Genomic DNA, 26,625 nt, shown 5'->3' on the forward strand with positions numbered 1-26,625 from the left:
CGTGTACTCAATGACCAAGAGCTGCTTGTGGCCTTACATCAGAAACATGATAAGCATCATGACTGTCTCAAACGTCAGATGCAGAGTATCTTGGTTGATGTCAATCGCATTCAAAACCTGGCCACCAAGAACTCGTTCGTTGCTCATGAAGCCTGTCGGCGGTCCTGGAAGAGTGTGACCCTGCTATGTCCTGAAGATGATCTTCACGAAGATGGCTTCACTGAGGACTTCAAATTTGATTCCAGGCCTCCCCAGAATGCAAGCTGGCGTCGGAATCCTTCCATAGAATATTCTGAGTACTCATCTTCGGCTGCAACTGTTGTTGCGAGAGTCGTCGATGAAGAAGATGATGCCACTTCACCAACCATGGCTTCACCGCATCTCGACACTGCACCAGGCTTGACTGCACCACCAAAATCCAACATCGACCTGCACCTGCATCTACTCCTGATGGGAACGAGTAGACACTCTATGTCTTCAAACCTGTTTGGTCATTACTGACAAAAGGGGGAGAAGCTTATGAGTTGATAGTCTTCAAGTGGCTCCTTATGGGTGGTTGCACTATTTTTGCCAAGTGTTTACAACTCTCGTCTTTTGAAACTTTTGGTTCTTTGGGTTGTAACACTTAAACTTGATGGTTGTCTGCTACTTTATCTGCTACTCTGTGATGCGATGATAAATTCCGCATGAAGCCATTCTGCAGATGTCCATTTTTCATTATGCATGCCATTATCTTCGTTATATATTCATATGCATGATGAATTGTCTCCATAAGTTGAAGAGGATCTCCAGAAAGTAAAACCTTCCATGTGCATTTGCATTCAAAAGCAAACTACTTATATGCACATCTTCAGGGGGAGCCTTTTTGCTACTTATGAAGACAATGCCTTACTCCTAAACTTTCACATACTTTTATCCCCGTTGAAAACTTCAACCAGTTTGTCATCAATCACCAAAAAGGGGGAGATTGTAAGTGCATCTAGTGCCACCCCTAGTTGATTTTGGAGTATTGACGACAAACTTGGTTGAGGAACTAATGTATTTGTGAGAATTGTAGGATAACATAGGTAGTAGTCCCATATTGATTCAGTTTACCTACCAGAGATGACCCCTAAAAATGTATGAAGACATTGAAGACAATGGTGGTCTGTGAAGAGATATTGAAGACTATGACATGAGAAGACATCGCATGAAGACTATGGAGTGCGAAGACATAGTTGTTTTGTAGTTTCCTTTTCTTCTTTGTTGAGTCATAGGAACCACCGTACTGTTAAGTGGGGTCCAAGTGAACAAAGTTAGAGTGACTGATGTGATGCTCAACCAAACCCTATGTCTTCGAGCGAAGACAATGAGAGCAAACCTTATCCAGAGCTGGATGAGTCAGCTTTCCTTGTGGCGCAAGTCAAGCTGTCGCGTGTGCTTGAAATCTGACCGTTGGACACGTGTCAGTTCCTTAGTGACCCAGGGTCATTTCGGACAAATCAGGTCGGGTTGCCTCCTGGCTATAAATAGCCCACCCCCTACACCATAAATTGGTGGCTGCTCAGAGTTAGTACACTGCTTTTGTCATTTGAGAGCAACCCACCTCCGAAGCATTTGAGAGAGAGATCCTTGGGAGGACAAAGCCCAAAACACCCAGAGCCAAAGAGTGTTAGGCATCACTGAAGTCTTTCTGTCCGCGTGATCTGAAGACTTGTTACACTTAAGGACTGTGAATCCTCCAGCCGGTTAGGCGTCGCGTTCTGAGCATCCAAGAGTCATTGTGGACTGCCGGTGAACGAAGTCTATGAAGGTTTGGAAGTCTACCTTGAAGACTTGCCAGAGTGATTGGGCGAGGACTAAGTGTCCTTAGCTCAAGGGGAATAAGGTGATGACGTGGTCTTCTGAGTTGAATCTTAGCCTCCGTAACCAGGCGTACAGTTGTCACAGTAACTCGAACTGGTCCAACAAATCCTTGTCCTCACCAAGCAACTGGTTCTACCTCTTACCTCTCTTTATTTTCAGTTTGTCTTCGTGACGTTATTGCCTGCTTGCATGATCTGATTGACTTCACTGAGTGAAGACTGTTGTTGTTTGGCTTCATACAATCTTCCATCCTGATCCATACTACCTAGCTGCTAATATTCCTCGTGCTTTCACTTCATTGCTTACTTGACTATGGCCTGTCTAGTGTAGTCTACCTTCCGCTGCATATCAATAGGTTCATTTCTACTATTTGTAGACCACCATTCTTCCCCACTCCGTTTACCAAACGACATTAAGGGGAAAAATCTCCTCGTGGACGCAACCTATAAGCGGTCTTCGTTTAACCCTTGCTGCAATGATCCGGGGCAAAGAGAGATAAGCCCTGTCACTTACCTACCTTCGCAACCAGCCGGTTTGCCAACAGTAATAGCCTTCCATCCAAAATTGGCATATGTTGGACGGTCGATTTCACCCAACATCAAGAAGACTATTAACATAAACATACAAAGTGAATATTGAAAGGATTCGTAAAGCGTCTCAATTCCCGTAACATGGGAGCCCGCATGTATTTATTGATATTGGCGAGGCTAGCTCTCGCAGAGGCATACATCGATAGAGATTACTTTGTTTGTTTAAACAACCAGATAGATATGGGGAGATAGAGGAGGATTACATCATTAAGAGATAAACAAGCGCTAACAACTAGATCCTCCTAACTACTCTATGTGATACCCAAGTCACCTGTACGTGACATGTTTAACACTCACCCATAATCACAACTGTATCAAGTTGAGATTATGCTTAAATTCTTCAAAACTTCTGGCAGGCAATGCTTTCGTGAATCCATCTGCAAGCTGATTTTTGGAAGGTATAAATCTGATCTCAAGTTATTTGTTGGCAACACATTCTCTTACAAAATGAAAGTCTACTTCAATATGTTTTCTTCTGGCATGGAAGACTGGATTGGCAGACAAATAGGTAGCACCAAGATTATCACACCATAGGCACGGAGATTGATCTTGTGCTATTCCAAGTTCTTTAAGCATGGACTGAACCCAAATGACTTCTGCTGTTGCATTTGCTAACGCTTTATATTCTGCTTCTGTGCTTGACCTGGAAATGGTGGCTTGTTTTCTTGCAAACCATGATATTATATTTGGCCCATAAAAGATAGCAAAACCACCTGTTGACCTTCCATCATCTAGACAACCAGCCTAGTCTGCATCTGAGAAAGCACTAACAAGTGTGGAAGAAGACTTACTAAATGTGAGACATGTGGTTATGGTATTCCTTATATACCTTAGGATCTGTTTTGCTACTGTCGAGTGAGATGTGGTAGGTGCATGAAGGAACTGACACACCTTGTTAACTGCAAAGGAGATGTCAGGTCGAGTGAGAGTCAGGTACTGCAGACCACCAACTAAACTTCTATAACTAGTAATGTCCTCTTGGTTTAGTGGTTCGCCTTCTGTCAGAGATAGAGATTCTAAACTGGACAACGGTGTTGGAGAAGGTTTACAGTTTTGCATGCCAATTCTACTTAACAGTTTAGTGGCATACTTTGCTTGAGATAGATGAATACCATTACCATGTTTCTTAACTTCAATACCCAAGAAAAAATGCAGATCTCCCAAGTCCTTGAGAGCAAACTCAGAGCCTAGGTCCTAGAGCAGTGCTATCACAGCTCCATCAGAAGAACTAGTAACAATAATATCATCAACATATATGAGAACAAATATGGACGTCTGACGCTTGTTATAGATACATAGAGAGGTATCAGATTTTGATGGAACAAAACCAAGGGATTGAAGTTTCATGCTCAACTGTGAGTACCAAGCCCTAGGTGCTTATTTCAATCCATACATGGCCTTATCAAGCTTGCAGACATGAAATGGTGCATCTTTGTCTTCAAACCCGGGAGGTTGTTTCATGAACACTTCCTCTTCTAGAACACCATGAAGGAACGCGTTCTATACATCTAGCTGTCTCAGACTCCATCCCCTGGACACAGCTATTGATAGCACAAGACGAATATTTGCAGCTTTAACAACAGGACTAAAGTATCTTCATAGTCTATACCATACCTTTGCTTGAACCCCTTGGTTACAAGTCTTGCCTTGTACCGATCTATAGTGCCATCAGATTTTTTCCTGATTCGATAGACCCACTTGCAATCAATTAAGATTCTGCCTTGCTGAGGAGGAACTAGATGCCATGTCTTGTTTTTCTGCAACGCCATGATTTCTTCATCCATGGCCAGTTTCCACCTAGGATCACCAAGTGCTGTCATTAAATTGTTAGGTTCACCAGTTGTACAATACATACCAAACTTAGAGAATTTTTTGTAATTTAAGCGAGCAGTAATTCCCTTTTGAAGTCTTGTGCGCGGAGCCACATGAGGAACTCCAGGGGGCGAAGGCGCAGGGGATCCTCTAGACGCATCAGCTTCAGGTGCTGGCGCCGCTGATCCCAAGGCGGATCGTGTCGCGCTTGCTGGAGACAACCGTGGCGTGGGCAACCAGGCCGGACTGGCGGGGGCCGGAGAATCTGGTGCGGGTCCAGGAGCGACCGCCCGCCACGCGCCATCGGTGGATTGGAGTGGGCCCGAGCCATCGCTATCCTATTCGGTAGTGCGCTCTGGGCGCTCAAGGCCCAAGGCGGGACCAGGTGCTGCATGCCCAAGTCCTGGGGCGGATTATGGCCCTTGCTGCGGTGGAGATCCCGAGGTGGATACGCCTCGGTTTTCACCTGTGTTTCCAGCTTGGGGGCACATGAAATGAAGGCTATTTTCTTTGTGATTTGCACCATCTGAACAATCTGCAGCAGTAAACTCAGGCATAATATGATGATTAGGTACAAGTTGATCAGTACTATTATTTACTCCCCTATGATCAACGCCGGATAAATTTAAGGGCAAAAGAAGGATTTCTTTGCAAAGAAGGGCACCGGCATTTGGGTGGAGTTTGGCAAAAGGAAAAAAGGGTTTCATCAAAGACGACATCCCTAGAGATATATACACGTCCAGTAGAAACATCAAGACACTTGACGCCCTTGTGTTGTGCACTATAGCCAATGAAGACACATTGAGTTGATCTGAACATGAGTTTACGATAATTGTAAGGATGAAAATTCGGCCAACAAGCGCAACCAAACACACGAAGTGACGAGTAATCTGGTTTGGTGTGAAGAAGATGTTCAGTGGGTGTTTCATGATTGATAACACGGCTAGGAAGAATATTGATGGGATGGATCGCGGTGAGAAAAGCCTCATCCCAAAACTTGAGTGGCATGGATGCGGAGGCAAGGAGGGAGAGACCAATGTTAACAATGTGCCCATGCTTACGTTCAGCGGAACCATTTTGTTGATGAGCGGGGGGCAAGAAACGTGATGAGAAATTCCTATCCTTTGAAAAAAGGAGTTGAGTTTCTCATACTCACCACCCCAGTCTGATTGCATAGCAAGTATCTTGCAATCAAATTTTCTTTCTACTAGAGCCTGAAAGTTAAGAAAAACTTGGAAAACATCGGAGCGTTTCTTAAGGAGATATATCCACGCATAGTTGCTGAAATCATCAATAAAGCTCACATAATAGGTTTGCCTACCAACAGAAGATGGAGCCGGTCCCCATACATCCAAAAAAATAAGTTGCAAGGGTTTTATAGACACACTAGTGGAAATTGGGTATGGTAATTGGTGGCTTTTTGCTCTTTGGCAGGAATCACAAATAGTTTCACGATCATGCTCATCAACAAAAGCGAGCTTATTTTTGCTAAAATTTGATAGACAATAGAAAAAGATGGGTGGCCTAAACGATTATGCCATCGTTCTAAAGACACTTTGAGGACTCCATAGGCTTGCTTATTGAACTTCGAAAACTTGGGAATCAACGGATAGAGACCTTGCACACATCTACCGTGATAGAGGACCCTCCTCGTGACCTGATCCTTTATCAAGAAGAAAAAAGGGTGAAACTCTATAAAGACACCATTATCAAGAGTAATACGATGAACCAAAAGGAGATTTTTTTTATGCATTGGTAATATGTAGAACTTCATCTACAAGAATATCATGATGTGGGGTTTTAATAATAGACTTGCCAACATGACTTATCATCATACCTGGACCGTTTTCTGTAGTATGAACTTGCTCTTGGCCATGATACTTCTCATGCATGGTCATTTTCTCTAGCTCAGAGGTGACTTTCTCGTTTGCACCAGAGTCAAGATACCAGTTGGAATCTACTCCATATGAGGCATCTAGTCCAGCTGCAACTCGTCTCCTCTGAGAGTTGTCCTCTGCATAGCGCCACTTACACTCTTTTGCAATATGGTTAGTTTTTTTTTGCAAATCGGACACATGTTCTCATATTCTTCATACCCGGTGAAGCGGCCACCAGCACCTTGGCGGCCTTGATTGTTGTTTTAGTTATGGCGTGGGGGGCATTGTTGTTGTAGTAGCCCCCGCCACCGCCGCCGTTGTAGCCACCACCATGGCCGCGGTAACTGATACGTCCATTTTGCATCATGCTTTTATATCGATATTTATTGCATTATGGGATGTTATTACACATTATGTCACAATACTTATGCCTATTCTCTCTTATTTTACAAGGTTTACATGAAGAGGGAGAATGCCGGCAGCTGGAATTCTGGGCTGGAAAAGGGGCAAATATTAGAGACCTATTCTGCACAACTCCAAAAGTCCTGAAACTCCACGGAAGTTATTTTTGGAAATAATAAAAAATACTGAGCGAAGAAAATACCAGAGGGGACCCACACCCTGGGCACAAGGGTGGGGGCGTGCCCTACCCTCCTGGGTGTGCCCCCTGCCTCGTGGGCCACCTGGTGGCCCTCCGGTGCCCATCTTCTGCTATATGAAGTCTTTCGTCCGAAGAAAAATCATAAGCAAGCTTTCGGGACGAGACTCCGCCGCCACGAGGCGGAACCAATCTAGGGCTCTGGCGGAGCTGTTCTGCCGGGGACACTTCCCTCCGGGAGGGGGAAATCATCGCCATCGTCATCACCAACGCTCCTCTCATTGGGAGGGGGCCAATCTCCATCAACATCTTCACCAGCACCATCTCCTCTCAAACCCTAATTCATCTCTTGTATCCAATTCTTGTCTCTAAGTCTGAGATTGGTACCTGTAGGTTGCTAGTAGTGTTGATTACTGCTTGTAGTTGATGCTAGTTGGTTTATTTGGTGGAAGATCATATGTTTAGATCCTATATGCATATTAATACTCCTCTGATTATGAACATGATATGCTTTGTGAGTAGTTACGTTTGTTCCTGAGGACATGGGAGAAGCCTTGCTATTAGTAGTCATGTGAATTTGTTATTCGTTCGATATTTTGATGAGATGTATGTTGTCTCTCCTCTAGTGGTGTCATGTGAACGTCGACTACATGACACTTCACCATTATTTGGGCCTAGAGGAAGGCATTGGGAAGTAATAAGTATATGATGAGTTGCTAGAGTGACAGAAGCTTAAACCCTAGTTTATGCGTTGCTTCGTAAGGGGCTGATTTGGATCCATATGTTTCATGCTATGGTTAGGTTTACCTTAATACTTATTTTGTAGTTGCGGATGCTTGCAATAGGAGTTAATCATAAGTGGGATGCTTGTCCAAGTAAGGATAGCACCGGTCCACCCACATATCAAATTATCAAAGTACCGAACGCGAATCATATGAACGTGATGAAAACTAGCTTGACGATAATTCCCATGTGTCCTCGGGAGCGCTTTTCTCTATATAAGAGTTTGTCCAGGCTTGTCCTTTGCTACAAAAAGGATTGGGCCACCTTGCTGCACTTTATTTACTTTTGTTACTTGTTGCTCGTTACAAATTATCTTATCACAAAACTATCTGTTACCTATAATTTCAGTGCTTGCAGAGAATACCTTGCTGAAAACCGCTTATCATTTCCTTCTGCTCCTCGTTGGGTTCGACACTCTTACTTATCGAAAGGACTACGATAGATCCCCTATACTTGTGGGTCATCAAGACTCTTTTCTGGTGCCGTTGCCGGGGAGTGAAGCGCCTTTGGTAGGTGAAATTTGGTAAGGGAAAATTTATATAGTGTGCTGAAATTTACTGTCACTTGTTACTATGGAAAGTAATCCTCTGAGGGGCTTGTTCGGGGTATCTTCACCCCGACCAGTAGAGCAAAGAGTTGCTCCTCAACCTACTGAACCTACTGAAAATGAAAATGTTTACTTTGAAATTCCTTCGGGTATTATAGAGAAACTGCTAGTTAATCCTTTTGCAGGAGATGGAACATTGCATCCCGATTTACACCTAATCTATGTGGATGAAGTTTGTGGATTATTTAAGCTTGCAGGTATGCCCGATGATGTTATCAAGAAGAAGGTCTTCCCTTTATCTTTGAAGGCAGATGCATTGACATGGTATAGGCTATGTGATGATATGGGATCATGGGACTATAAGCGATTGAAATTGGAATTTCATCAGAAGTTTTATCCTATGCATCTTGTTCATCGTGATCATAATTACATATATAATTTTTGGCCTCGCGAAGGAGAAAGCATCGCTCAAGCTTGGGGGAGGCTTAAGTCAATGTTATATTCATGCCCCAATCATGAGCTCTCAAGAGAAATGATTATTCAAAAAATTTATGCTCGGCTTTCTGACAACAATCGCTCCATGCTCGATACTTCTTGTACTGGTTCCTTTATGATGAAGACTATTGAATTCAAATGGATTTATTGGAAAGAATTAAACGCAACTCTGAAGGTGGGACCTCGACGAAGGTAAGGAGTTAGGTATAACACCTAAGTTTGATTGTGTTAAATCTTTTATGGATACCGATGTTTTCCATAAATTTAGCACTAAATATGGACTTGACTCTGAGATAGTAGCATCTTTTTGTGAATCTTTTGCTGCTCACGTTGATCTCCCTAAGGAGAAGTGGTTTAAATATAATCCTCCCACAGAAGTAAAACTAGTTGTACCTATTAAAGTTGAAGAAAAGACTATCACTTATAATGATCCTATTGTTCCTACTGCTTATGTTGAAAAACCACCTTTCCCTGTTAGAATAAAGGATCATGCTAAAGCTTCGAATGTGGTTCGTAGAAGCAATATTAGAACTTATACACCTCCTGAGCAAGTTAAAGTTGAACCTAATATTGCTATTGTTAAAGATCTCTTGGCTGATAATATTGATGGGCATGTTATTAATTTCTGTGATGAGACTGCTAGAATTGCTACACCTAGTGCTAAAGATAAACATAGACCTCTGGTAGGCATGCCTGTTATTTCTGTTAAAATAGGAGATCATTTTTATCATGGCTTGTGTGATATGGGTGCTAGTGCTAGTGCAATACCTATTGACTTATACAAAGAAATTATGCATGATATTGCACCCGCTGAGTTAGAAGAAATTGATGTTACCATTAAGCTTGCCAATAGAGATACTATTTCACCAATTGGGATTGTTAGAGATGTTGATGTCTTGTGTGGGAAAACTAAATATCCTGCTGATTTTCTTGTTCTTGGTTCCCCACAAGATAGCTTTTGTCCCATTATATTTGGTAGACCCTTCTTGAACACATTTAATGCTAAAATAGACTGCAAAAAGGATGTTGTTACTATTGGTTTGGGTGATATGTCTCATGAGTTTAATTTTTCTAAATTTCGTAGACAACACCGGGAAGAGGAATTGCCCAGTAAGGATGAAATTATTGGTCTTGCTTCTATTGTCGTGCCTCCTAGTGAACCTTTAGAACAATATTTGCTAGACCAGGAAAATGATATGTTTATGAATGAAAGAAGGGAAATAGATGAAGTGTTCTTTAAACAGGGACCTATTCTGAAACACAACTTGCCTGTTGAAATCCTAGGGGATCCTCCTCCACCCAAGGGTGATCCCGTGTTTGAGCTTAAACCATTACCTGATACTCTTAAATATGCTTATCTTGATGAAAAGAAGATATATCCTGTTATTATTAGTGCTAACCTTTCAGAGAAGGAGGAAGAAAAATTATTGAAAACTCTGAAGAAGCACCATGCTGCTATTGGATATACTCTTGATGATCTTAAGGGCATTAGTCCCACTCTATGTCAACACAAAATAAATTTGGAGAAAGACGCCAAACCAGTTATTGATCATCAGCGACGGTTAAATCCTAAGATGAAAGAAGTGGTAAGAAAGGAAATATTAAAGCTCCTTGAGGCAGGTATAATTTATCCCGTTACTGATAGTCAGTGGGTAAGTCCTGTCCATTGTGTCTCTAAGAAGGGAGGTACTACTGTCGTTCCTAATGATAAAGATGAATTGATTCTGCAAAGAGTTATTACAGGTTATAGGATGGTAATTGATTTTCGCAAATTAAATAAAGCTACTAAAAAGATCATTACCCCTTACCTTTTATTGATCAAATGCTAGAAAGATTATCCAAACATACACATTTTTGCTTTCTAGATGGTTACTCTGGTTTCTCTCAAATACCTGTGTCAGCTGATGATCAAGCTAAGACCACTTTTACTTGCCCTTTCGGTACTTTTGCTTATAGACGTAGGCCTTTTGGTTTATGTAATGCACCAGCTACCTTTCAAAGATGCATGATGGCTATATTCTCTGACTGTTGTGAAAAGATTTGTGAGGTTTTCATGGATGATTTCTCCGTTTATGGATCCTCTTTTGATGATTGCTTGAGCAACCTTGATCGAGTTTTGCTAACCTTGTCTTGAATTGGGAGAAGTGCCACTTTATGGTTAATGAAGGTATTGTCTTGGGGCATAAAATTTCTGAAAGAGGTATTGAAGTGGATAAAGCTAAAGTTGATGCTATCGAAAAGATGCCATGTCCCAAGGACATCAAAGGTATAAGAAGTTTCCTTGGTCATGCCGGGTTTTATAGGAGGTTCATTAAGGACTTCTCAAAAATTTCTCGGCCTCTCACTAATCTATTACAAAAAGATATACCATTTGTCTTTGATGATGATTGTGTAGAAGCATTTGAAATACTTAAGAAAGCATTGATTTCTGCACCTATTGTTCAGCCACCTGATTGGAATTTACCCTTTGAAATTATGTGTGATGCTAGTGATTATGCTGTAGGTGCTGTTCTAGGACAAAGAGTTGATAAGAAATTAAATGTTATTCAATATGCTAGTAAAACTCTAGACAGTGCTCAGAGAAATTATGCTACTACTGAAAAAGAATTCTTAGCAGTTGTATTTGCTTGTGATAAGTTCAAACCTTATATTGTTGATTCTAAAGTAACTATTCACACGAATCACGCTGCTATTAAATATCTTATGGAAAAGAAAGATGCTAAACCTAGACTTATTAGATGAGTTCTCTTGCTACAAGAATTTGATTTGCATATTATTGATAGAAAGGGAGGTGAGAACCTCGTTGCAGACAACTTGTCTAGGTTAGAGAATGTTCTTGATGACCCACTACCTATTGATGATAGCTTTCCTGATGAACAATTAAATGTCATAAATGCTTCTCGTACTGCTCCATGGTATGCTGATTATGCTAATTACATTGTTGCTAAATTTATACCACCTAGTTTCACATACCAGCAAAAGAAAAAGTTTTTCTATGATTTGAGACATTACTTTTGGGATGACCCACATCTTTATAAAGAAGGAGTAGATGGTGTTATTAGGCGTTGTGTACCTGAGCATGAACAGGAACAGATCTTACGCAAGTGTCACTCTGAAGCTTATGGAGGACACCACGCTGGAGATAGAACTGCACATAAGGTATTGCAATCCGGTTTTTATTGGCCTACTCTCTTCAAGGATGCTCGTAAGTTTGTCTTATCTTGTGATGAATGTCAAAGAATTGGTAATATTAGTAGACGTCAGGAAATGCCTATGAATTATTCACTTGTTATTGAACCATTTGATGTTTGGGGCTTTGATTATATGGGACCGTTTCCTGCCTCTAATGGGTATAATCACATTTTAGTTGCTGTTGATTACGTTACTAAGTGGGTAGAAGCTATTCCAACTAGTAGTGCTGATCATAACACCTCTATTAAGATGCTTAAAGAAGTTATTGTTCCGAGGTTTGGAGTCCCTAGATATTTAATGACTGATGGTGGTTCACATTTTATTCATGGTGCCTTTCGTAAAATGCTTGCCAAGTATGATGTTAATCATAAAATTGCATATCCTTATCACCCACAGTCTAGTGGTCAGGTAGAATTGAGTAATAGAGAACTCAAATTAATTTTGCAAAAGACTGTTAATAGATCTAGAAAGAATTGGTCCAAGAAACTTGATGATGCATTATGGGCATATAGAACTGCGTATAAAAATCCTATGGGTATATCTCCATATAAAATGGTTTATGGAAAAGCATGTCATTTACCTCTCGAACTAGAATATAAGGCATATTGGGCTATTAAAGAGCTCAACTATGATTTCAAACTTGCTGGTGAGAAGAGGTTATTTGACATTAGCTTACTTGATGAATGGAGAACCCAAGCCTATGAGAATGCCAAGCTGTTTAAAGAAAAAGTTAAAAGATGGCATGACAAAAGGATACAAAAGCGTGAGTTTAATGTAGGTGATTATGTATTACTATACAACTCTCGTTTAAGATTTTTTGCAGGAAAGCTTCTCTCTAAATGGGAAGGTCCTTACGTTATCGAGGAGGTCTATCGTTCCGGTGCCATAAAAATCAACAACTTCGAAGGCACAAATCCGAAGGTGGTGAACGGTCAAAGAATCAAACATTATATCTCAGGTAATCCTATAAATGTTGAAACTAATATTATTGAAACCGTAACCCCGGAGGAATACATAAGAGACACTTTCCAGAACGTTTCAGACTCCGAAAAGGAATAGGTATGTGGTACGTAAGTAAACCGACTCCAAAACAGTTCAAATGGCAATTTTTCTCCGTTTTGAAATCTATTTATATATATAAAGTGCTTTATGGGTAACCAGAAAAAAGAGAATTACCTAGAAAATCCCATAATAATTAGAAACATCTGGCCTTCAATTGAAACCGATTAGACGAGCACAACCAATGGATTGAAAAGAATGAAAATTACCCACCAATGCCCTTAATAAGTTATCTCGCCCACGTAAAAAAACAAAGTAATTAAGCTAGAAAATCTCACAAAAATTAGAAACATCTGTCCCTTAATTTATTAGGAGAGATAACCACAATCGTTAGATCTTAGAAACAATTTAGTAACACCTAGAAATTACCCACTATGCCCTAAGCTTTTCTCCACGCCTCTTGTATCTCACAAAGGTACCCAAAAAACACGGATCAGAAAAAGGGATCAATCAGGGGACGTGGCTCTCCATCCGTCTCGCCGCCGCCGTGAACGCATCGTTCCTTTGCCATGTCGATCATTCATCGTCGCCATGGGATGAGTTTCCACTGTTCCATCAATTCCATTGCCAGGTATGTTTTCCCGCAAATGTCTACGTCTCCATATATGATTAGTTCACATTGATTCCGTGAATCCATACTGCTGCTTCTGTAGGCGTCTTCCCTTTTAAATCCATCATCAATTTGTAGACGTCTTCCCTTTTAAATCCCTCTTCAATTTTCATCACGTGGCCTCGATCCTTGCTTGCATATCAGAAAACGTGGAGTTTGGGATTGCAAAGGTGCTTAAATAATCATGATGGTTGCTGCATACATTAATTATGTTTATTTTAGAATCAATTATTTTTAGTCTATTTCCGTCTTTTCTGGTCGTAGAACTACGTCAAACACAGGGATGAAGGACAATATTATACTGTATCTAACAAGCAATGGCCATAGAGAACACAGAATAATTAGTGCCAATCAATAGATACTTAATGTTTCATCCAATCAAAAGTCTATGCAGAGAACCGAAAAGACAACCTATTGTAGGATATGTCTATAGTGCAGTCCATACTAATATACATGCTCTGAGAAGTTAACAACTTGACATGTATATTGCTTCCTCATGATTCATGATCTGTAGCTCGAACTAGAATGAGAGCAGCAGGAGTCAGCAACCCGGTGCCAGTGGCTTGCCTCGGTCATTCCTGCTCGGAGAGCACCCCATTGTGTCTCCTACATGAGGATGTATTCTCCAGACTGGACAAGCGAGTACCAGCAGCAGGTGCGCCGTACCTTCGATCCTTGCCCTGCCATGGATGGCGATATTCAATCTTAACCATAACATATGCCACTGCATGTCTCAGGTGATTAAAGTAATCTGTTTACTACAATGTCCTACAAGAAGTAGGATGAAGCTAAGTTCAGCGCTCCTGGGCAGCAAGTCAATTAATCCCGGCAACATCCAGACTCTGCAGGATATTTAGTGTCAAATGGTGAGACCAATTAACTGCCTAATAGTTGCTGCTTCATATGATTTTCTTGACACCACATAATCTAACTTTTCTTGGTTAGCACATTAGCACAACTAGGAATTCGACTACTGGTTGGTATAACATTGTTCAAATTACCCAATTTGAAAGGCAACCATCATAGGTTTATTTCACAAATTGATGTAAACAAACGGTCGCTTAAAGAAGTCGCCGCGTCTTGAGGATGTCTTAAGCGGCTATCACAAGGATATTATTACTCAGCCCAGTATTTTCAAGCATTACGATTGGGCATAGTCCTAATCATCCGGTCGCAATGCCAATGAAGCAAGAAAATAACCAGAAGGAAGACTCATTTAAGTGCATGTATCAACATAATTTCCGCTTCTTCCTATATTCATTCTTTTCTTCTCATTATGTTCCCAGTTTCCTACTTTGTAGGATGTAAAATATGAAATACATTTTCTGATAGTTTCATTTGTTTGTTCAAAGCATTGGAAACATGCATCAACATTTGATGGAAATAGCTCAATATATCAATTAGTATCAACAATCTATATTATGTGATACCTGATATTTGAATCTTATTATACAGTACAGGCCAATAGTGAGTGCCCATGCATCATTATGTTTTATATGTATAATGCAACCAGATCAATTTTCCTATTCAGTTATTATAAATCTCAGTTTATCTTTGGGAATTATTAAAACTATAGTGAAGCCCAAATAAAACAACTACTTCCTCCGTTCCTAAATAAGTCTTTGTAGAGATTCCACTATGGATTAGACAAGGAGCAAAATGAGTGAATCTACACTCTAAATACATCTATATACATCCGTATGTGGTTCATAGTGGAATCTCTACAAAGACTTATATAGGAACGGAGGGAGTATTTCTTAAGTATGCTGAATATTAATGGGGGTAGGGGGGCTAACACTTCCGTGCCGATGCCGGTCACAAGCCCGGAAAAAAAGTGGAGGGACATAAACAAATTAACATTATGCCCGTAGTTATGTTTGGCATGTATAACTTACAATGATTATGTAGTTGATGGACCAGAAGTCAATCTGATGAAAATCAACATCAGACAATATGTAGGAGCACAAAATACATAAATGGTGCAGATTATAATGGTGCAATCGCACAAAATCAGAAAAGGGGAAGGGAGAAGGAGGGACCTGCAGGTGGAAGAACGCAACGCCAGAGCCGGGCTGCAGCTATCAAGAATGAAGACAGCGTGACAAGCTGTCTCGCTTTGGGACAACAACGACGCGTCCGGTTCGGCGCTTCTGGATGACAACGCCTCCAGGAAACCTCACACTCGCGCAGGATCCAAGCTAGCTGCGGGGGACGAGATCGACACCCTCATCGCCTCCATGGAGGCCGACTGCAACGGCAATCGACTTCGACGAGCTCGCCTCCTCCCTCGCGCAACGGCTATTCGGGACCTGCAACCCCTCCGTCGCCGTTCACTGGCCCGAGAGATCCACGACCACGAGGCACGGGGGGATCCAAACCAGCTGTTGTAGAAAGCCACAGCGTGGCCGTACCACTTACCCTTGACGTGGGGTGCGTGCAGGTGAGGACGATCAAGAAGGAAATGAGGGGAGCATCAGATCAGTCCTCACACGCGGTGGATCGAAGCTGGACCGGCTTCCCTCATGGGAGCTCCCGAGAAGACAAGAACACAAGACTGGAGAAAGGGGAAAGTGAGTGTTCAGCTTGGTGGGACCCCTGATGCCGTCGCGTTGTGCACAATGGTCAGAGGAAAGTGAAGAGCCAACATTTTCTTTGCTTGCGATTCTGGGGTGTTTGGTTCAGAAGTCCAAAGACTTTTTCTAGTCCCAGGACTAATAAAAAAGACTTTCTAGTAGAGTCTTTTTCTAGTCCCTGTAGAAAAAGTCCCTTTCGTTTGGTTTCTAGAGACTTTTTAGGGACTTTTTCTAGTCTCTGGGACTAAAAAGTCCGTGAACCAAACACCCCCTCAGGCGTGAGACAAGCTTGCTGTCTTCTAAAATTGTCTTACCTTAACTCTATTAAGTGTTCATGAAATAAAAACATAGGTACAATTGCGATTTTAGTGGACATATATTACATAACTGCACCCTAGATTCATCTTAACTCATATGTGAAGTTCTAAGATGTTTACGGTCAACTAAAAGGCGCGGACAAACATAATTGGTGGAAATTACGGTTGCACGCATTTACAACTAGAAATTCAATATATCAATCTTACAACATTTTAGCATATATTCTGAGGCATGCGTGAAACCAGTAAAAACTACTTGCTCTATGTTTAACGAAAGAGAAATCTTAAGCAACGTTTTAAATCAGGGACTAATGATTTTGCAGGGCTATAACGGGCAATTGCGGAAATGGCGGACATTTTTTCAGTCAGGGGAGAGGATTTTTGTACTTTGGAAATATGAAATATCCCGCACATATATTATACCAATGAGAATTGTGAGAAAATGACAAGTATATGCAAACATGCGAGTAAGTATTGCAAGGCATTTACCTTCGAATAAGTTGTTGACGAGTGTATGTCATGAACTAATAAATTAGTTGTCTTTCTATTGGGCTTATGTGATTTGAGGAAAATAAGTAATAGTAAAGAATATTCTTAGGTTCTCGACCTTTCAAATTTTATAGGCACAATTCCTACCTTTTGGTATTTCAAACCTTAACACATAAACAATAAATGCATTGTTGATACTGGTCACAAGAAAATCATTTGAAAATATATTTTTACTACCTACTGCATGGCAAAGCCCCACAGTCTTTTATTACCACCCAGAAACCAAGTTTAACTGTACAGAAAAGCAACTAAAAGCAGAAAGTAAAAAAACATTTGAAAATGTTGCAGTGATGGTCCACATAAATATGCAGTTAATGTGGCTTTGAATTGAGATTTATGATATCTGAAGTTTTAGTTTTGTACATGGTGCATAATACCAAGCATTGATTTTCTCTCTTGTGGATTTGGGTTTTATAAAGAAGCTTAGATCTCATAAATATTTCAACAAAAATGACCATAGTCACCAGTGTAACACAAACTTCTAATTGGCATCACAAGGTTAGGAACATGTATACAACCAAATTTCATGACCCCTTATCCTCTTGACTAAACATGTCTTAAATCAATGAAGTGTGGACAAAATTGTGTTCTCATCACATTAGGCCCCAATCTTTCTTTAGATAAATCAAATAATATGTTCTCAATATTAAACTTTCTAAAGTTCTAGCCCGCGCATCGAGCGGGCCACTTTGCTAGTATTTAGAAAAATAGAAAAATAAGAAGCAGTCCGGGAAGGACACGAGGGCTCCACGAGGGTGGAGGGCGCGCCCCCTGCCTCATGGGCACCTCGTGCGCTCTCCGGACTCCGTTTTCTTGCACGATACGTATTTTGGTCGGTAAAAATTCATTATATAATCTCCCGAAGGTTTTGACTGCTGTATCATGCAAATATCCTCTGTTCTTATTTCGAGCTGTTGCTGCTGCAGATTAGAGCAAGATGTCTTCTCAAGAGTCAGTCGGGGAGAGCAGGGTGTCTCATCCGGCATCGAGATCAAGGACAAACAGCGATGCTGACCACTTTGGGCCAGCAACGGAGGAAGAGATGGAGGCTGATTTGAAGAGGATAGATGCCATGGAGGAGGATCAAGAAGTCACTTCTCGCTTCCGAGCTTGATTCACGATGGGGGGATTACAAAGCTCGGCTATTCCAAACTCGGTTATCCCTTTCAATGTTAGATTTCTTTCTTACGAGAATATGAAAAAGAGTGTTACTTGTTCCCCCGCAGCTATGCAACATCCATGGGTGCAAGGAGCTTTAACCGTCACGGGTAAGCTCCGTAAGGAGATAATGGATCTCAAGCAACAACTCAATAAGCTCGAGGAAGAGAATCGTATCCTGAGGAGTATCATCGCCAAGAATATCACACCATCACCTTCGAAAAAGGAGATATAATCATATGGGTATGGGCACTCCCCTTGGCAACTGCCAAGCTTGGGGGAGGTGCCCCGGTATCGTATCACCATCACACTCCTATCTTTATCTTTTTCTTAGTTCGTTCCTTTTAGTAATATCTCGATCTAGTAGAATAAAGTTTTTGGTATGATCTTGTTTTGAGTTTTGCTTTATGATCCCTTTTTGTAATCGAGTCCGTGAGCTATATAATAAAGATTAGTGTTGAGTTAAGGGCTTGATTATCTTGCTATGATATTGAGGGAATAAAAGAAAAGAGAAAGAGTAAAAAGAAACAAAGAGATCATATTGATCTTATGGAGAGTAATGACTTCACATAAAAAGAGTATGATGATTAAAAGTTGTTGAGAGTTGGCAGACATAGCTTTGGTCATCGTTGCAATTAATAGGAAGTAATAAAGAAAGGGAGGTTTCACATATAAACATGCTATCTTGGACATCTTTTATGATTGTGAGCACTCATTAAAATATGACATGCTAAAGAGTTGACGTTGGACAAGGAAGACAACGTAATGGGTTATGTTTTATTATATCTGAAATAAAGTATATGGTCATGGATCATCCAACATGTTGAGCTTGCCTTTCTCCCTCATGCTAGCCAAATTCTTTGCACCAAGTAGAGATACTACTTGTGCTTCCAAATACCCTTAAACCCAGTTTTGCCATGAGAGTCCACCATATCTACCTATGGATTGAGTAAGATCCTTCAAGTAAGTTGTCATCGGTGCAAGCAATAAAAATTGCTCTCTAAATATGTATGATTGATTAGTGTGGAGGAAATAAGCTTTATACGATCTTGTGAAGTGGAAGAAATAAAAGCGACGGACTGCATAATAAAGGTCCATATCACAACTGGCAATATAAAGTGACGTTTTTTCGCATTAAGATTTTGTGCATCTAACCCTGAAAGTGCATGACAACCTCTGCTTCCCTCTGCGAAGGGCCTATCTTTTACTTTTATCTCTTACCCTTATGCAAGAGTCATGGTGATCTTCACCTTTCCTTTTTACATTTTATCCTTTGGCAAGCACATTGTGTTGGAAAGATCCTGATATATATATCCAATTGGATGTAAGTTAGCATGAACTATTATTGTTGACATTACCCTTGAGGTAAAAGGTTGGGAGGCGAAACTATAAGCCCCTATCATTCTTTGTGTCCGATTAAAACTCCGTAACCATAAGTATTGCGTGAGTGTTAGCAATTGTGAAAGACTAAATGATAGTTGAGTATGTGAACTTGCTGAAAAGCTCTTACATAGACTCTTTTCGATGTTATGATAAATTGCAATTGCTTCAATGACTGAGATTGTAGTTTGTTGGTTCTCAATGAAGTCTCTGATTCATACTTTACATTGTGAATAGATTATTACTTGAGCATAAGAAATCATATGACAATATCCATATATGTTGCTGTTATAAGAATGATCATGATGCACTCATGTCCGTATTTTATTTTATCAACACCTCTACCTCTAAACATGTGGACATATTTATCGTTATCGACTTCCGCTTGAGGACAAGCAAGGTCTAAGCTTGGGGGAGTTGATACGTCCATTTTGCATCATGCTTTTATATCGATATTTATTGCATTATGGGCTGTTATTACACATTATGTCACAATACTTATGCCTATTCTCTCTTATTTTACAAGGTTTACATGAAGAGGGAGAATGCCGACAGCTGGAATTCTGGGCTGGAAAAGGGGCAAATATTAGAGACCTATTCTGCACAACTCCAAAAGTCCTAAAACTCCACGGAAGTTATTTTTGGAAATAATAAAAAATACTGAGCGAAGAAAATACCAGAGGGACCCACACCCTGGGCACGAGGGTGGGGGCGCGCCCTACCCCCTGGGCGCGCCCCCTACCTCGTGGGCCCCCTGGTGGCCCTCCGGTGCCCATCTTCTGCTATATGATGTCTTTCGTCCGAAGAAAAATCATAAGCAAGCTTTCGGGACGAGACTCCGCCGCCACGAGGCGGAACCAATCTAGGGCTCTGGCGGAGCTGTTCTGCCGGGGACACTTCCCTCCGGGAGGGGGAAATCATCGCCATCGTCATCACCAACGCTCCTCTCATCGGGAGGGGGCCAATCTCCATCAACATCTTCACCAGCACCATCTCCTCTCAAACCCTAGTTCATCTCTTGTATCCAATTCTTGTCTCTAAGTCTGAGATTGGTACCTGTAGGTTGCTAGTAGTGTTGATTACTCCTTGTAGTTGATGCTAGTTGGTTTATTTGGTGGAATATCATATGTTCAGATCCTATATGCATATTAATACTCCTCTGATTATGAACATGATATGCTTTGTGAGTAGTTACGTTTGTTCCCGAGGACATGGGAGAAGTCTTGCTATTAGTAGTCATGTGAATTTGGTATTCATTCAATATTTTGATGAGATGTATGTTGTCTCTCCTCTAGTGGTGTCATGTGAACGTCGACTACATGACACTTCACCATTATTTGGGCCTAGAGGGAGGCATTGGGAAGTAATAAGTATATGATGGGTTGCTAGAGTGACAGAAGCTTAAACCCTAGTTTATGCGTTGCTTTGTAAGGGGCTGATTTGGATCCATATGTTTCATGCTATGGTTAGGTTTACCTTAATACTTCTTTTGTAGTTGCGGATGCTTGCAATAGGAGTTAATCATAAGTGGGATGCTTGTCCAAGTAAGGACAGCACCGGTCCACCCACATATCAAATTATCAAAGTACCGAACGCGAATCATATGAACATGATGAAAACTAGCTTGACGATAATTCCCATGTGTCCTCGGGAGCGCTTTTCTCTATATAAGAGTTTGTCCAGGCTTGTCCTTTGCTACAAAAAGGATTGGGCCACCTTGCTGCACTTTATTTACTTTTGTTACTTGTTGCTCATTACAAATTATCTTATCACAAAACTATCTGTTACCCATAATTTCAGTGCTTGCAGAGAATACCTTGCTGAAAACCGCTTATCATTTCCTTCTGCTCCTCGTTGGGTTCGACACTCTTACTTATCGAAAGGTCTACGATAGATCCCCTATACTTGTGGGTCATCAGTAGCCACCACTGCCGCCCTCATTGTAGCTGCCACCACCACCTCCGTTGTTGTTTCCGCGGTAGCCGCCGCCACCGCTGTTGTAGTTGCTATTGCCGTCACCGTTTCCACCCTTGGGTGGGTTGCGGTAGCCGCCCTTGGGAGTGCCGCCGCGCCCCTGTGAGGCACTGTTGGCCGAGGACTTGAAAGCCCCGGCGCCTGTGCCCTGGAACTGCTCCATACGCTGATCAAAATTCGCCACCATGCCGAAGAGATCATCAACATATAGTGGTTTGGTGCGGACATCTAGGGCTGAGATGAGTGGTTGGTAGTCCATGTCAAGACCAGCAACTATGAAGGAGATTAGTTCTTCCTCTAAGAGGGGTTTCCCTTCCATAGCAAGCTCATCTGACAGGGATCTCATGTGATCAAAGAAGGCAGCAGCAGATTGGGATCCTTTCTGGGCGTTGGATAGGGCAGTGCGGCAAGTGTTTAATTTCGATTTGGATTGGGCTGCAAACATGTTTGCGAGAGCGGACCAGATGGCGTGTGATTTTTCTAGAGAGGCAACTTGCACCAGGACTTCCTTAGAAAGATTCCTGAGCAAATAGGCTACTAGTTGCTGATCTTGGATTAACCAAGCAGCATAGGCTGGGTTGGGAACGATCTGTTCCTTCCCTTCAGAATTTTTGGAGGTGATTTTGGCTGGTGGTTCGGGGATGGTTCCATCAAGGTAACCGACGAGGCCCGCCCCAATGATTTGGGATCGAGCTTGGGCATGCCATAGCACATAGTTTATGCGGGTTAAGGGTTCAGAGATGGTGTTGTTGAGGCCGGCAGAGGGGACTTGGCTTGAGGAAGACATGGCGGGTAGGAGATGGACAATGGAGGCTAGATGAGATGGAAGAGGAGGCTCTGTATACCATGAAAGGATTTGTAAAGCGTCTCAACTCCCGTAACATGGGAGCCCGCATGTATTTATTGATATTGGCGAGGCCAGCTCTCCCAGAGGCATACATTGATAGAGATTACATTGTTAGTTTAAACAACCAGAGAGATATGGGGAGATAGAGGAGGATTACATCATTAAGAGATAAACAAGCGCTAACAACTAGATCCTCCTAACTACTCTACGTGAGACCCAAGTCACCTGTACGTGACATGTTTAACCAATATCAAATCCTAGTACCAATGATCTATTACACACCAGGGTTCTTCCATATCCCCGGGAATTACATAAACTAGATGATGCCCGCGCGTTGCTGCGGGATCATATGCTAAAAATAATTGTTTTGAGAGTTATTACACTTAATCCCAAAAGAAACATCCATTGTTTTTTTGAACAATAAAGAGACACTGTGCACACAAAAAAACTTCTTTTTTAGAAAAGGTGTTGAGTTAAGAAGGTTGGGGAAGTGATGTTAAAACTTGTTGATGTACCCAAATATTGTCATTGTCAGTGAGAAAATGGTAGTATTGCAGAACTTCTATCATTTTATTGTTGTTCCACAAATCTTTGTCTAACAATTTGGAAGAGCCGGAGAAAATTCCTAAAGCAGGCTCTCCCTAGAGGTAAGTATTATACATATGCCCTAACTCCAATTACCAGTTTACCTGCAGCTACAAAATCCATAAAAATTTCTGGGAAAAAGTACCACTTAGTCAATAGTACTACAAAAGAACTACATGGAAACACGGGCTGCATCCTGAAGTTCTGAACAAAATACAGTTTTTGTTCTTAGTCATCTTGGATTGTACATCCTTGCGTATACAAATTCATGCAATGAGGACTGAATGGAGCATACCAAAACTATAAGCACAATCTATGAACCTGTTGACCCTAGCGCCAATGCCAATAAGGATGTGTAGTAGAAGAATTATATTAGGATCTTGTTTTCCTATGCAATCAGGTATAAAGGGAAGTAACAAACCCAGGTAAGCACACATCTTTGAAAGTAATACTATCTTCAACATTGGGAACACATCTCAACAAAAAAGAGCTTTCAAGGTGATAATAGTAAGATGGTCGTTAGATAACGACTCAAAGGTTAAGAACAATTTGAGAAGTGGTCGGGATGCCACTTGTCTCGGAGTGTTTTTGCATACAAAAGCAATAAATCATTACTTGCATAGATTGGAAATAGCAGTGTTAATACAAAGTTTTGAAACAAACAAGCCTTTCAATGATAACACTTGCATGTTTTTTTTTATGGAAAGACAGTAGGAGAGGCTCCTACTGTATGTATATATTTTCTTTCTTTTATAAAGAGTTACATGTGAGTTACAGAGTTGTTACATGATGGTGCCCTACCATCAACCCCTCCCCAAGGGGAGGGGGGTTATGGAGGAGCACTATACAAGTAGTCACTACTCAAGGATCAAGGAGGGAGTTAGGCTAGTGAGTTACAAAAAGTAGTTACAATAGACTTTTGTGCCTCTTTCACCCTGTACTGGAGGAGGCCAAAATCTCCCTTGAAACGTGTCAACCAGGAAGCAGTACTAGGGGTGACCCCTCTGAAGTGTTTGTTATTGCGTTCCTTCCACAAACTCCAAGCTGCCATGAGGAAAATTTCCATGAAGAGAGGTCTACGCTCAGTCTCATTGATTTGCGCAATCAGATCAAGTCTGGAATCAAACTCCGGCCAGGCAATATCAATCTTCTCCCAGCAAGCTTTACTGAACGGGCAGGTGAAGATCATGTGGTCCACCGTTTCTTCAATATGTTGCCCACAGAGAAGGCAGTCAAATACCTCACCAATGTTGTAATGACGACGCTTCAGCATGTTCCTTGTGCTTAGTCAATCAAGCAGAAGCAGCCATCCGAAGACATTGATTTTCATGGTGCTTTTAGATCGCCACAGCAGCCCGAAGGTTGGGTGCTTTGGGGCAAGTCTGAAACAGAATTTGTAGTAGTCTGCAGCTTTGAACTCTGTTTTCCCCCAGGTATAGTGCCATATGTCAGTGGAGGTCGTGGAGGGGCGCATATGAGTGGTCAGGGACTGCATATCACGAACTTCCAAAAGGACTTCAGGAGAGAGGGGCAGATGAAAAAGTTCATGCAGTGACGTGCTCTCCAAGAAATCATTGACGGATGCGTCTTCATGCAAGGCAAAAGAAAAGGCCCGTGGGTGCGACATCTCTAAAGTGTTGTTTAGCCAAAGATCTTTCCATATGAGAGCAGTTGTCCCGTCGACCACCTGGACACATGAGATTCCGCGGTATTGAGGTGTAAGTTTAAGCACGTCGCGCCACCAAAACGAGCCCACCGCGTCCAAGGCATGAGGAATTTTGCCTGTGTAGTAGGTGTCCCAAAGAAGGTGCACCCATGGGACATCTTTCTTGTTATAGAACTTGTGCAAGAACTTCATGAGCAGAGCTTCGTTCTGAAGTTTCAGATTAATCACTCCCAAGCCTCCATTTTTCTTTGGTTTGCAGACCATGTTCCAAGCAGCTAGTGAGGTTCATTTCTCTCCGTGTTCAGTCTTCTTATTCCAAAGGCAGTGGCGATGGATCTTATCTAACATCTCAACGACTTGGGGGTGTAACTTCAGTGTGCACATGGCATAAATAAGCAAGGATGTGACGGTCGCATTAAGCCAGGAAAGCTTTCCCCCATACGACATCATGGAGATCGTGGCAGTGAGGCGTCATTCGGCACTGCATACAAGTGGCATGAGGTCTTGTAAAGTAGGTTTCGAGGTACCCATGGGAAGTCTAAGATACGTAAAAGGCATGGTGCCAACCGAACAACCAAAGATGCTAGCGAGCTCAGCAGTTGAAGCATCGTCAAGATTTATAGGGATAAGAGTGGACTTGTTGAAGTTGATCTTGAGACCAATGGACAGTGCATAGTCCAAGAGAATCTGCTTGATAATTTCAGCTTGACGTGGGCAGGCAGGGAGGGCCAGGATGGTATCGTCGGCGTACTGGATGACCGGATATTCAGATTGACCAGGGCAAGGAAAAGGCAGCTCGATCCTCCCCTGGCTAAACGCATTGTTGATGGCAGCCTGAAGGAGATCAGCTGCGAGGACAAAGAGCAGGGGGGAAGAGGATCACCCTGGCGTACCCCACTCTTACAATGAAATTGGTGACCCGGTACACCATTGAGCAGAACGGAAGATCGTCCAGTAGAAAAAATACAATGAATCCAGTTGAGCCATTTGTCAGTGAATCCCATATGACGCATGATGTTGATCATAGGATCATGGCCAATAGTGTCAAATGCTTTTGCAAAGTCCAATTTGAGCAATATGATTTTTCTTTTTGAAGCATGACATTGATGGATATATTGGAAGGCCCAAGCCAGGCAATCTTGAATGGTCCGGCCTTTTAGAAAACCGTATTGGTTGCGGTGGACTAGATTCAAGATGATCTTTTGTAGTCGATTAGCTAAGAGTTTGGTGATCAGCTTGAGGCAACAGTTTAGTAACGTTATCGGTCTGTAGTCATTGACTGACTCCGGCGAGCGAACCTTCGGGATCAGAGTGATAAGGCCATCATTGATGCTTGTTAGGTCAAGGTCACCAGCGTGGAATTGGGAGCATAGAGTATAAAAATCATGCTTGATCAAGGGCCAACAAGCCTTGAGGAATGCTCCACTAAACCCGTCCGGACCAGGTGCTCGGTCAAAAGGCATCTCTTTAACCACAGCATCGATCTCTTCATGTGTGAATGGTTCTGTTAGGTGATCTAGATCGTTCGAGCGTTGTATTAGCGTAGGTAAGTCAAATTTCATCCCAGCAGGTGACGTAGAACCCAGGCGATTTTTGTAAGTCTGAAAGAGTAGAGCCTCTTTGCTAGTGTGATCCTCCACTTGGTTACCCTCATTATCCAGAAAGCAGGAGATGTTATTATTACGGTAGCGTTTCGTGTCCACAGCCTGAAAGAACTTCGTGTTTTCATCACCGAATTTAATCCAACGGATTGTGCAACGCTTCTTCCAGTAGAGTTTCTGATATTGTAAAAGCCTCATAATATGTTTTTTGAGGATGTTGCAGACGTTGTTTTCAGGGATGGTAAGGGATCTTTTGTCTTCCAGTTCATCAAGATGGGATAAGGTTTGGTTACAGTTGCCAATGGCGACCGTCAAACGAGAAATGCTTTTGCTCCAAATCTTGAGGGCATGTCTGAGCCTTTTGAATTTAGCACAAAGGACAATGGCTGCATTAGAGGAATTCACCGGTTTGTTCCAAGAGGCACGCACCACATCCATGAATCCAGGGTGTAAAAGCCAATACGACTCAAACCTGAAAACCTTACTGCGTGGTATGCTAGTTTCGATTGAGACAACGCAGGGTATGTGGTCGGAGACAGGCTTACCGAGCGGCTTAACCAGTGTTTT

The 26,625-nt window shown here is 41.9% G+C and overlaps 1 long non-coding RNA gene across 1 annotated transcript; it reads right to left on the minus strand.

Moving 5' to 3' along the window:
* Positions 1-13,734: 13,734 nt before the first annotated feature.
* Positions 13,735-16,060, minus strand: LOC120973509 (uncharacterized). The gene is made up of 2 exons (XR_005768511.3): positions 14,181-16,060; positions 13,735-14,088 (listed from the first exon to the last, which is right to left on the minus strand). It is a non-coding gene; the product is annotated as an uncharacterized lncRNA (long non-coding RNA).
* Positions 16,061-26,625: the final 10,565 nt, after the last annotated feature.

This window comes from Aegilops tauschii, chromosome 2 (assembly GCF_002575655.3).
Source record: "Aegilops tauschii subsp. strangulata cultivar AL8/78 chromosome 2, Aet v6.0, whole genome shotgun sequence".
NCBI classification, from domain to species: Eukaryota; Viridiplantae; Streptophyta; class Magnoliopsida; order Poales; family Poaceae; genus Aegilops; species Aegilops tauschii.